Raw genomic sequence first — 14,181 nt, 5'->3', positions numbered from 1 at the left:
TCTTCTCACTGTCTATAATGATAGGCCATTAACATAAATACACCAAAATCAAATCAAATGTAATCATATAGAAAATATTATTATTAGTAGTAGTATTATTGTTATTATTATTATTCATCTATTATCATTATTCATCTATCACCCCTTTCTTTCTCATTCATACAATGCTCTCTTTGCCACTTCATTTCTTCTTTTTCATTGTCATTACTTTCTCCCACTCCCTCTCAGTCATGGCTATTACTCTTACTACTTCTCCTTCACTGTATTAGTCTTTCATCTCTCACTCAATATATATATATAAATCCTTAAAAATGTTTTAGCCCGAAGGCCGATATTTGGATTATTTTTCTGTTTGAGAGCGGTTGGGTTCATTTTTAGTATTCTCGTTTATGAGAGCAGTTGAGTTTATTTCAGATATTCTCATTCTAAAAATCATTCCTAGCTAATCATTGAGAGAATGTTGGTGTTGCCATGGTGGAGGTTTGTGCTCTCTGAGTGCTCTTATTATTATTATTACGTCTGCCTTAGCAAAGGCGGAGGTATTGTTTTCAGTCAAGTTTGTTTGCTTGCCTGTGGAGAAGATATCTCAAGAACAGCCAGATAGATTCAGATGAAACTTTCAGGGATGTTTAGCCTCATGACTGGCACAAAGTGATTAGATTTTGGGATTGATCCAGTACCAGACAAAGATTCTAGATTATTTATTATATCTACTTTACTTTACATGATTACGATCTTACGTTGACTTTCAAGTCTTTCTCATTTTAAAAACCATCTCTGGCTAATCCTTGAGAGGACATTGGTGTTGCCCTGGCAGAGGTTTGCACTCTCTGAGTGGTGAGCTGGCAGAATCATTATCATGCTGGGCAGAGTGTTTAGCAGCATTTCATCCATCTTTACATTCTGAGTTCAAATTCTGCTGAAGTTGACTTTGCCTTTCATCCTTTCAGGGTCAATAAAACAAGTGCCAATTTAACACTAGGATCAAAGTAATCAACTTACCCAACCCTAAAAATTGCCGGCCTTGTACCAAAATTTGAAATCATTATTATTATTTGTAGTGTGAACACTAATAATAATATGTTCAGTTTTTTACATATGAACTCATAGCATTATGAATCAACATCTACTTTGTATCTTGTAGAACCACCATACTTCATGTTTACAAGGGAGTCCTCTAGATCACAAACTTGCTAGAAATAACAAGAAAATCTGAAAAACCTTCACATAGTGTTGTCGTAAAAAAGGAAAGGACATACTATATAATGTAGTTCTAGGTATTCAAAACTAGATGGAAAGATCATGGCCAGAATGCCTATAAATTTAAACATATTTCCTCATAAGCAAAAATTACAAGTGAATTACATTAAATATTCACTTTGATGCTATATCTATTTCCATACATATGACACACTAAGTTGTTAAATGGTTGACTAGAATATGTTCAATAAATAGTAAAAAAAATTGATTATTTCAATCCATTTTTCTTTTCTTTCAAATATTCAAACCAAAATACAAAAAAAAAAATGAAAAAGAAAAATTGATTAACAATGCTGATGACACAAATGTTCCCATTTGTACAGGTTTCAGTTTCATTACATAAAATATATTAAAAGAAAGAGTAGAGCTGAGTCACATAAACTCACTTGGCGAGTAACATCAATATTTGTTCTGAAACAAAGTCAATATATGTATGAGTGTGTGTGTGCATGTAGTAATAACAAGAACTTTTGGATGGAAATTTATATTCTCTAGCAGCACCAGACTAATAACCATCCCATAAAATTACTCTGGAAGATGGGAATAATAAGAAGGAAATAATAATAGCCAGAATAAATAGCATAGGTGGCTTTTTATGAGTGCACTTAAAATATTTCACACAAACAAACTTAAAGGATATATATATATATGTTATCTGAAGTGTACAGTATTACATATCCATCACGGCTGATCTTAACAATTGGTTTGTGCTAGGGGTACAATGAAGTGTTAGGTAACAATCTGATTATATAACCCTATGCTCATCAGTCACCATATTTCATTCTGTATTGTCTACCCCTGATGAGCGTAGGGTTATATAATCGGTTTGTTACCTAACACTCCATTGCACCCCTAGTGTGAAACCGATTGGTAAGATCAGCTGTGATGGATATATAATACTGTACACTTCAGATAACATACCCACTCTATTGACAGATATACAAGTGCATCTTTTTCCTGGATTATGGACTTTTAGATGACTTACTTATACATGCATGCATACACACACACACACATACATACATACATAAATATATATATATATAAAAGATGATGATGGATTCTCTTCTCCTGAACGATAAATGAGATTCAGTAAAATAAAGCAGTAATCATATTCTATGGGCAGAAATGTGTCGCTGGTGCATTACAAACTTTTTGCCAAATGGAACAAGTTGAAGACTCAGTTTGCTCGAGTGGTTGTGGTTCACTCTAGTGCTATGTGAGGCCTGCTTTGCTTCATGTCACAAAATCTCAATGACAGGTAAGGTTTCTATTTAAAAGAGTAGCGTTTCATCAGTATGCCTTCATGCTTGCATGAAGTTGGTCCTGATGTTGGAGTCAACTTTCCTCAAATCTTTGAAATAAGTAAGCTTTATCACAGGCTTTGGAACATCTGTGACATATTGTTGAAGGTGAAAGTCAATGTATCATCTACCCCTGATGAGCGTAGGGTTATATAATCGGTTTGTTACCTAACACTCCATTGCACCCCTAGCGCAAAACCGATTGGTAAGATCAGCTGTGATGGATATATAATATTATACATTTCTGATAATATACCCACTCTACTGACAGATATACAAGTGCATCTTTTTCCTGGATAATGGACCTGGTGGTTTTGACATCATCTATTTATAGTGCTAGCTTTTGGACTCTGTACCAAAAGCATAACGACCAGCTTGACACTTTTCATATGTGATACTTGCCTACTATCTCCAACACCAAACTGAACAACCATATTCGTAACAGTGAAGTACTAACAGAATGCAGAATGAAACCTATATGTGAAACCATCTACCTTAGTTGAATTAATACAGCCATATCTATTATATACATAATATATATATATAATACATATATATATAATATTTATATATTATATATATATAATACACATATATAATGTATATATATATATAATATATAAATATAATATAAATATATATAATACACACACACACATATATATGTGTGTATATATATATATATGTGTGTGTGTATTATATATATATAATATATATTTATATTTATATATTATATATATATTATATATGTGTATTATATATATATATAATATATATTATATCCTACTTGCCTCCTTGTGTTTGACCCTTCTGTCCGACACTAGTCGCCATGATAGATCTTTAGCCACTACACACATTTTTTTCTCTCCTTTTTTTTCTGTGTCCTTTTCTGTAGAAGAGCGTAGGCTCGGAACATAAGACTTTTTCTATTCCTGAGCGTTATACTAATACATCTGTTTGTTTTGTACACCACATGTCTTCGTCTTTTGTTTTTTTTTCGTAAACTCTCCCTATATATATGTATATATATATTTTGTGAGCAGATTTGGTAGATGGGAAGTGAAAAGAAGCCTATCGTGTATGTGTGTGTGTCTTTGTGTCTGTGTTTGTCTCATTAACCACTTGACAGCCAATGTTGGTGTGTTTACATCCCTGTAACTTAGTGGTTTGGCAAAAAAAGAAAGAGACCAATAAAATAAGTTATATGATCAATTCATTCAACTAAAAATTCTTCAAGGCGGTGCCCCAGTATGGCCTCAGTTTAGTGACTGAAACATGTAAAAGATAGATGATGAAAGATGTATACATACATACATATATAAATGCACATACCACATATACATATGAAGTAATTAAATAGTGCCTTATACATTTTTTTATTTTTAAAAATTTTTATCTAGTTTCGGCTCACAAGCTGTGGCCATGCTGGGGCACTGCCATTTGGTGTTGCTACATGATTTTACTTCACGAATGCTTTTTAGCAATTGCCATTTGGTGCATGAGAGAGTTCGATGCAGCTGCCCTGGGACACCTGACAAGAAGAGATCCAGTTTTATTTTAAAGACATCTGCATCCACCCCATGCAGGTCTCTTAGGTTCTTCGGGAGGATATTGAAGAGCTGTGGGCCTCGGAAGCACAGGCTATCACAGTATCTTGTCCTACATCTTGATGGCAAATTTGGAGTCCTTGGCACTATGCAGTGGCGCCCAGTTCTGGCATATGCTTATTTTTTGTTTTCTTTTTAGAACTATCTGAAATGTAAGGCAAACCTTTTGTAAACATACAATTTAGCATCACTCTGTAAAGTAAACACAGTTGTTAGGCCACAAGTTTTAACTGACAGTGCACAGAAAAAGGGAATGTTATCTTCCCTCCAACACAAAGCCTGTAGCGTAACAGTTGTGCTTATTCTCCACAGTGATGCTAAACTGTATGTTTACTAAAGGTGTTTGTCTTACATTTCAAGTTGTCTTAATCCCCTTTCCTCTGTTTAGTTGTATCTCACTTTCAGTCTCTCTTTCCGGTTCTGTGGTAAGAAGATTGCCTCTCGATCACATGGTTCTGGGTTCAGTCCCACTGTGTGGTACCTCAGGCAAGTGTCTTCCACTAGAACCCTTGTGAGTGGATTTGTTAAACAGAAACTGAAAGAAGCCAATCATATATATATATATCACCCAGCGAACACCCACCATGGGTCATCACAATTGCTCAAGGTAAAAATGAATTCCTCGCTCTTTCGGGAACATCAATTTTCTGTATTGACTGCTTTCCACCACTTTGATCTGTTTTTTGTATTGAATACGTATCGCCACCATGGGCCACTGCATCGAACACTTTGAACATATAGCATGAATGAACTTACTTCAAACTATATTTGAACTTTAAGATGTCTGACTCCGTTGTGTATTATAAATGAATTTCTTGTGTTTGACGGCATGAGCTGTCTTTTTTTATATATAACATTTTTGATAAGGTTCATTTCAGGAACTGAAACATGTTATAATGTATATATAAAAATTAAAAATTGTATAATATAGCAGCATTTTCGAACTTCATTTTTTACAAATATATATATATATATATATACACAAGAATTTTAATGGAGATAAAGCTTCAGTATATAGTACAACTGTTGTTACACTTGTATATGAGCTAAAGATGAATAAAATTTGGTATAAGATAAAAATTTCAGATATTAGTCTTAAACATTCAGACAAGCAAATTCATAATTCAGATGTATGACATGAGATATTATTCCATTCAAATAACCACATATTTATATTAAGACATAGATGATAAAAGTATAGAAATATATATACGGTTTTAAAAACATAAATTATAGGCAGACTGTTACTTCTAATAAAAATGATAAGAAATCTAGGAAACGGGATATAATTTGGTTCAATCCACCTTTTTCCCCTCCAAATTAGAAACCTCTGTAAATTATTTTATTAGAGTGTTGAAAAAACTTCCCCCAAGGACATAAATACCACTCAATTTTCAATTATTGCCGCAAATAAGAGATATAAACTTAGTAATAATATTAGTTATAGATTAAATAAAGATCCTATGGAGCCAGATTCTAGTGGAACAAATTGTAGTATTGATATAGCGGATAGGAGTACCACTACTAAATCCTTAAATAAAACTTGTAACTGTCGCTCCCAGGAATCATGTGCTTTATATATATAAATGTGATGTGTATGCGTTTGTTTATCCTCAACCAGTGTTGGTGTGTTTATGTGCCTGTAACTTAGTGGTTCAGCAAACAGGTATATAGAATAAGTACTAGGTCTTAAAATAAATAACTACTGGGGTCATTTCATTTGACTAAAAAATTCTTCAAAGTAGAGCCCCAGCCTGGCCAAAGTCTAATGAGTGAAACAAGTAAAAGATAAAATAATACCATGTCGGATAGAACAATCATCAGAATCAACATCAAGATAAGGAGTTTAAAGAAGTTGATGCCTATGATCACTTGGCAACAACATATTGCAACCAGCAACTGGGTTGTATTCAGCAAGCTGGATTCTATCATGACAAACTGTCCAACCCATGCCAGCATGGAAAATAGACATTAAAGGATGATGATGATGTGATGATGAAGCATATCAGTAAAGAAAGCTCACAATGATTAGTCACCATCCAAGATGGAGCCATGGAATATATTATGATGTAACTGATACTACATGACAAAAAGGAAAAGAAAAAAAAGCCAGTTGGATCTGAGAGAAGATAGTGGTTATCAACATAATCAATTCTTTTCAAGCAACAGAAGCATAAGTAGACCAAACAGGTGACAAGAGAGGCACATGATTTAGTGATTAATGAATGTGTGGATTCATGATCAAAAGATTGTGGTTTTGATTCCTGGACCAGGTAATGGTTTGTGTTCTTTAGCAAAACACTCTATTTCATTTCATATAGCTCTGGTCCACTCAGTTGGCATAAAAATGAGTATTCCTGCAGAGGTCTAGTGTCCTGCCCAGGGTGAAATATATGCGCCATGGACACCAGGAAACTGGCCCTGTGAGACTATATGACTCAGGAAGAAGCTTTATCTTTTATCCTTGAACAGGTGACAGAATAATGCCCACAAGACTAATAACATCCAAGAGGTTGCCCAAGATGAAAGTAACTTTGACCAGGCTGGAGAGGAGACAACTGACAGTGGATAGAGCTGAAAGAGAAGGTACAGCCAGTTGTAGGAACATGTACCCCGATGATGACAAATATACACGTGTGTATTATGACTAAACACACGAATGCCACAAATTGCATACTAATTGCTTAATAGGGGCAGATTTTACTGATTAGAAACTAGATAAAGCTATGACAAATGGTTGTTTCACTTAAGTAAATTGAGTGTATACATCTTGAAGAATGGACATTTTATATATTTCTGTTTTTATAACCATTTTCCCCCACTTCTTAGCATGGATACTGTAGTGTTTTGGAATAAATTTTGCAAGCTGGATGTCTTTCCAAATCCTAACCACTTAATAGTGAAATAAAAGTGCAATTTCTCCTCAATCAATCACTTTGAACAGAACCATTTTTTAAAGATGGTAGTGTTTGATCTAAGAGAAAATTGGCTGCTATTTCTACCAAGGCAAGTAACCACACAGAGACCCCTATTGTATTAGACCAGATTATCTGATCATATTGTGAGGTAATTGTGTGGTAAGCTGAATATTAAACCTACTTCAGGGAACAGTTCATGGTTGTATATAGTAGGTTTGAACTCCCAACCACATAGCTAGTAGGCCAGCAACTTTACCTCACAACCATTGTTTTTCACTGTTCTTCTCATTTTCAACATTTCTCTACTCTTTAATTGATGCTATGAATGCATAGCTTTTCTCTTCTGTTTTATCTCTTTGAATGAGACATAATGAAAGTAAATTGATTATCTGAGTAACAAACCAGACTGTTGGTTCAATAATCAATTGCTACATATCCAAATGAAGATGCTTTATTGACTCTAGGGAAAAACAGTTCCACCCTTGCTGCATCAACCACAAACCTGGCTATCACCTCTCATAACACAGATGAAAGAAAAATAAATAAATATAGGAGCCTGAACAACCACTAACACTTTGTGCCAGTTACCATTGAGATTTGGGGGTGTTCTCAGACCTCTGTAAAATCAGGATAACTGTGGCCCATCTAAGAAATGAACCCCACAAGTAGGGGTGGCTGCCACTGGCCATTCTCTGCAGCAATGCAACACGGTCATGTCTGCAGGGTGTGGCAGAACATGCCATTTATTCTGGGGTGTATTCCCTACCTCTAACATCTTCTGCTGTTTAATCCCTACCTGTTTTTTTCCCTTTTTCCTTGTAATTAAACTGTAGTTCAATCTTCATGTAAATAAAATATGTTTACTTAGCAATGAGTTGGAATCCTATTCACAGAGATATGTATATTTTTTACTCCACTTGCCATTTCTAATTAAAATTAGAGTTAACTCTTTAACTCTATCGTTGTGATTACTGTAAAAAAAATTAAACTTGACATTACATAGAAGCCAAGCTACTATAGCAATACTATTTCTTCAGACAGTTGTCATGTGGCTGAATGAAATACATGCAATAACAATATCATTGTTTTAATATCTACTTTTCTATTCTTTCAGAGTTTACTGAGGCAGATTTCCTATAGTTGGATAATATTCCTAACACCAACCTTTATCTGTTTTCAAGCAAGGTATTATTTCCCCCTAGCCAGACATTTTTGCAGAATACTGAAAACGAATGACACTCACAACTATCACACGATGTCAAGACAAGGAGACATTTGTTTCTGCAGTGTAAACCAGCTTTAAGTTGGTGAGTTTATGATTATAAACAGGAGTAGCTATGTAGAAAGTAGCCTGCCTACCAACCACATGGTCCCTGGTTCAATCCCACTGTGTGACATCTTGGGCAAGTGTCTTCTACTATAGCCTCGGGCCAACCAAAGTCTTGTGAGTGGATTTAGCAGATGAAAACTGAAAGAAGCCCATTGTATATTTTTTTTTTTTGTACTTGTTTCAATCATTTGACTGCGGCCATGCTGGAGCACCGCCTTTAGTAGAGCAAATCGACCCTGGAACTTATTCTTTGTAAGCCCAGTACTTATTCTATCGGTCTCTTTTTGCCGAACCGCTAAGTGACGGGGACATATATATATATATATATATGTATGTGTATGTATATGTTTGTGTGTTTGTCCCCCCAACATTGCTTGACAACCAATGCTGGTGTGTTTACGTTTCCCATAACTTAGCAATTCGGCAAAAGAGACTTATAGAATAAGTACTAGGCTTACAAAGAATAAGTCCCGGGGTCGATTCGCTCAACTAAAGGCGATGCTCCAGCATGGCCACATGACTGAAACAAGAATAAAAGAAAGAATATACCATTATACAAGATTACTCGTTATAATTACTATAATTATTAATTCAAACATATAGTAATTAGAAACAATCATCTTGTATACGAATATGAACTCACCAACTTAAAACTGGTGTGTGGAGCAGAAACATGCAGTGATCTTTCTATTAAAGCCGGATATCCTCCACCTTCATGTTACATTATTCATGGGTTAATCTTATGCATGGAGGAGTTCTATATGTGTATTCAACCCTGGAAAATATCCTACTGTAGAATGACATGTGGTAACCAAATAATGTCATAAGAGTTCTTGAATGCATGTTACAACGTTTTTAACCTAATAATACAAAATCATCATCATCATTTAACGTCTGCTATTCATGCTGGCATGGGTTGGACAGTTTGACTGAGGACTGGCAAGCCAGGAGGCTGCACTAGGCTCCAATCTGATCTGGCAAGGTTTTTATTGCTGGATGCTCTTCCTGATGCCATGGCCGGATTTCTTCTGTGTACATTTACCATATACACACACAAAAATTTGACTGACCCAGGGTTACAAAAGACACCTGCTTAAGGTGCTACACAATGGGACTGAACTAAACTTGTTAACCACCCATCCATGCCTGCATTTATTATAACACTGATGATAAACATCATTTAAATTGTTCAGTTCTGTATTTAAGAGATAAGGAATTATTTACATCTGACAAATATCCGTCAAATGTAAATAATGTAAATAATTTAAATTGTCATCTGTCATAAATTCTGGTAATGTAAGTGAAAGTTTTGAAATATGCTAAAAACTTTTAGAATATTTAAAACAAAAAAAACAATGACTACTGGTTTTCCAAAGAATGCCAAACATAAATTTTTCAGATATGTTGAGTGAGAACGAGTTTGTACAGTATCTAAGAATTAAGGATATCAACTGAAACACATAGAAAAAATGACATGAATGAGAATGATGATGATTGCAGTGCAAAATGATGCCATACATTGAGAGTAACTATACACACAGAAGAAAGGCTGAAGATGCAAGAAAAAGTTGCGTGATAAAATCTCAAGATGCTGGATGTTATAGGAGAGATAAAATAGATGGGCAATATGCTGTGCAACTGATCGGTTCATTCTACAGCAGAATGAAACAAAGGATGAAAGTCATACACTCATAAGAACGTTAGGAATCCATCGATTCTGTGCAACAATAAGCATTTATGATAAAACAAGCAACTAATAAAAATAGCTTTGTTCTCAAATTTAGTGTCTGAATTGTTTTATTTTGAGAAACAAAAATCATTGTATAACAATGCTGAAGTGGTTGGGATTAACTTTTTTTTCTATTCACCTTGTTCTACAACATTCCCTGAAACGGCTCTCATCACCTTTTTCTCAAACTCCCATAAACACAGTCATTAACTGAATTTCCCACAACACATACTAATTAATCATTAATTTGGCCTTTTCTTTTCTTCTTCAATTTAGTTTTCCTTTTGAAAGGGAAAATTACTGCGCAAAAAATTTTCTATAGGTACTAATCTTGTTTATGAAGTTCATGGTGAGGGGAGAGGAAAAGCATGCACACACACACATCTTAAAACTTCAATAATGAATGTGTAATGTAGATTTGTTTCAAAAACAGTTTGCTTAGTTTCATGGTTAACTACTCATGTCAATAGCCAAACTGTCTAAACCCTACTAACGGGACAATAAATTAAAAATAAAAATGTGCTCTTGAATATTCTTATTTATATAAATACATTTTAAAAACGTTCCTTACATATATGGCTGGGTTAACAAGTTTGCTTCCCAACCACATAGTTCTGAGTTCAGTCCCACTTCATGGTACTCTGGGCACCTGTCTACTACTATAACCCTGGGCCAACCAAAGCCTTGTGAGTGGATTCGGTAGACTGAAACTGAAAGAAGCCCATCATATACTTATAGTATGGTAGTATAAGTTCAGCAAAATTTAGATTCAGATGAATATGGTACTTAAGTTAAAGGCAGCAGAATTTTGTATGGTATTATCCATATAAATCAAATGGGGTGATTATAATCAAAATAAGCAACGAGGATATATATATATATATACATATATGTGTGTGTGTGTGTTTGAACCCCTTCCCCAACTACCACCTCTTAACAACTAGTATCAGTGAGTTTATGTCACCTGTAACTTAGCCATTCAACAAAGAGACCAATGAAATAAGAACTGGGCTTAAAAATAAGAATAAGTGCCAGAGTCCATTCGTTTGACTAAAAATTCCTCCAGGCAGTTCCCCAGCATAGCAGCAGTCTAATGACTGAAACAAGTAATATATATATATATATAAAGGTATAAAAGATGAGTTTTGCTATAGTGATATAATTTATTTTGGTTTCTTATTAAGGAGAGCATACTCCCAAAACCTGGTTTTCCTTTATCAATCTGGATCCTAAATGAGAAACCTATCAATTATTTTGGAAAAGTTTAAATTTGATTTTGTTACGTGTAAATATTCACCATTGAAAACATCCACCTGTTTAGTACACTTAAGACTTCAAAACCAACAAAAACGATTATCTTTACTTAAAATTCAATTTTCTCAATTTTTATGTAATGAAGATTTTTTTTTAAAGTTCATACATTGTCGCATTCTCATCGAGTATTGTTGAAGCATGAAATAAACTGCTCTCATCAGTTTTAAATTGTCAACACACTTGCATCTTTCAAAAATTGTTTCCTCAAATTTGCTAACACTGCTAATGTGCCTATGCACCCCTTTCCTCTATGCTTCTTTTACTTGTTTCAGCCATCTAACTGAGGCCATGCTGGAGCACTGTCTTTAGTCAAACAAATCAAACCCAGGACTTATTCTATGTAAGCCTAGTACTTATTCTATAGCTCTCTTTTGCTGGACTGCTAATTTATGGGGACATAAACACACCAACATCAGTTGTCAAGCAATGAAGGGGGCACAAACACAGACATACATATACACATAAATATACGAAGGGCTTCTTTCAGTTTCCGTCAATCAAATCCATCCACAAGGCTTTGGTCGACGCGAGGCTATTATAGAAGACACTTGCCCAAGGTGCCATGCAGTGGAATTGCACCTGGAACCATGTGGTTGGTAAGCAAGCTATTTACCACACAGTCACTCCTGCCTGTTCACTATTCTTTCTTTTTCCATCTTATTCTAACGACAATGGTTGTCGTTAGTCTTATTTTTACTTGATTTGCTGTATCCTGTTCACCTTTCCAAAAAGTAATGCAACTAAGCACTATATATCAAGCTCATTTTTATTCATTAATAGTACCTTCACCGAACCAATTAAGGCCTCTTAGTGGCTGTACCCGCTGCTAAAAATAGTAAGTAAATCTCTCAAACCTTATCCTCACCTTTTAAAAAAGGACACATTGGACAATGTAGATGTCTGAGATAAACGTCAGGTGGTCGTGGTTAGAACTCCTTTGATCATAAGTTTCCTTGATCAGAGTGGATCTGGGTTTAAACGTCTCCCTTATTGTGTACGCATGTCTATGCACGTAATATAAAACATGTTTCTTCTCTGCTAACAGTTATTTTATATTTGAAATGGGATATTCAATCAAATTTATGTTCGCATTCATTTATGCATCTTAATGGATTCGAAAATTTACAGAATTAAGAAAAGAAAACCCACCAAAACCTTTCATTTTTGGTCAGAATTATTGCTTTAAAAACAATAATCTTAATTCTAACGTAATGCAGATTACAGTCCACACACGACACTTTGTTTCCCTGAAATAATAAATATTCCGCAATCTTTTTTTTTTTTTAAAAAAAAGACTAAAAAATGGAAGGACATTAATGTAATCCTCAACGCCTCTAAAGGAATACTTTAGACAAGATTGGAAAACTTTTGATCATTGGTCTGCTCAGTTCGGAGGTGTCTTGGTGTTATAACAAAGGGTAATAAAGCCAACAAGAAGCTTCTATGCAGTCATATGACGTACTTTTTGTACAAAAAGCAGCTTAAATACCATCAATTCATACCTTATCTTAAAACAGATGCTCATTGAATAATGCAATCTAAAGTACACGAAGATAGGGGAAAAAATGGGAAGACTATGAATAGAATACTTTTGATAACTCTATCGGGGATGATTTAGAAAAGCGAACGAAAAAGTTAGCCGGTTCTCGTCCACTAGAAACAGCAGCCAAATTCTCCTCAAAACCACACCCTACCATTTAAAAAACAACGCATTAGATAATGTACTTAAAGGTATATTACTTCTTTAAAAAGGGGTGTGTCAGTCCCATGTTACAATTCATTCAACCTTTAAATGCATGCACAACGAAACACTTTCATATGTTGACAAAAAAGGCAGCACAATAACACCTGTAAATGTTTGGAGTGAGACCGAGGATAACTCCACATCACTCAAAGGGGAGCTGACATAGATTTGAAGCGAGGGCAGAAGGTGCTCACTATCCAGGCTGACATGAGTTAATACAACATAACGCCGTCGTGCGCCATGCTAGAAATAACAGCAAGATTCTCTTCAAAACACCGCTAACGCAGCATTGCATACATATATAGTTGACGAGACATCCTAGAAGCGAATAGAATTGTGTGCGTGTGTAAATGCAGAATTAAAATCGGAACCATTAGGGGTATTTTTTTTTTATCTGTTACTGATCTCAGTTAATGATTGCGGCCATGCTTGGACACCTCCCTGACAGGTTTTAGTCGAACGAATCGACCTCGGTATTTTTAAGGTTTGGTACTTCGTTTTTTTTTTTGGCTCGATCGCTAAGTACGGGGACGTAAACAAAACCACCAGTTGTCAAGCGGTGTTGAGAAAGAAATACACACACTCACACACTCAAAGCGGGCTTCTTCTCAGTTTCCGTCGACCAAGTCCACTTACAAAGCTTTGGTTGACCCCAGGGCAATAGTAGAAGATACTTGCTCAATGTCATACATTGAGATTGAACTCAGAATCATGTAGTTGGAAAGCCAACTTCTTATCACACTGCCATGCTTGCGCCTCGGTCAATAAAACTGCTTTGTAATTTAGACAAGTATGCAACTGTGATAATTTTTCAAGGCAGTTCGTAGAATATAAATAAAAATGAATTAGCTTCAACCAGGAACTGGATCCAAGCTGCTATCAACGAGCCGATTTGTCATATGTCTCAGATTGGTTACTTGAGCGATTAACGGTATCTACATCCACTTCACCTCAATATAAATATATGAAAGTGTG

General features: G+C 35.1%; 1 protein-coding gene across 2 annotated transcripts in view; it reads right to left on the bottom strand.

The window, feature by feature from the left end:
• LOC115222620 (glutaredoxin domain-containing cysteine-rich protein CG31559-like) overlaps positions 1–14,181 on the bottom strand; it is a 119,572-nt gene that overhangs the window by 104,421 nt on the left and 970 nt on the right. The gene's annotated exons all lie outside the window — the stretch shown is intronic.

The sequence above is a fragment of the Octopus sinensis genome, linkage group LG20 (genome assembly GCF_006345805.1).
Source record: "Octopus sinensis linkage group LG20, ASM634580v1, whole genome shotgun sequence".
In the NCBI taxonomy this organism is placed as follows: Eukaryota; Metazoa; Mollusca; class Cephalopoda; order Octopoda; family Octopodidae; genus Octopus; species Octopus sinensis.
The sequence above is the reverse complement of the archived record's forward strand: the minus strand, read 5'-3'. Positions and strand labels throughout refer to the sequence as shown.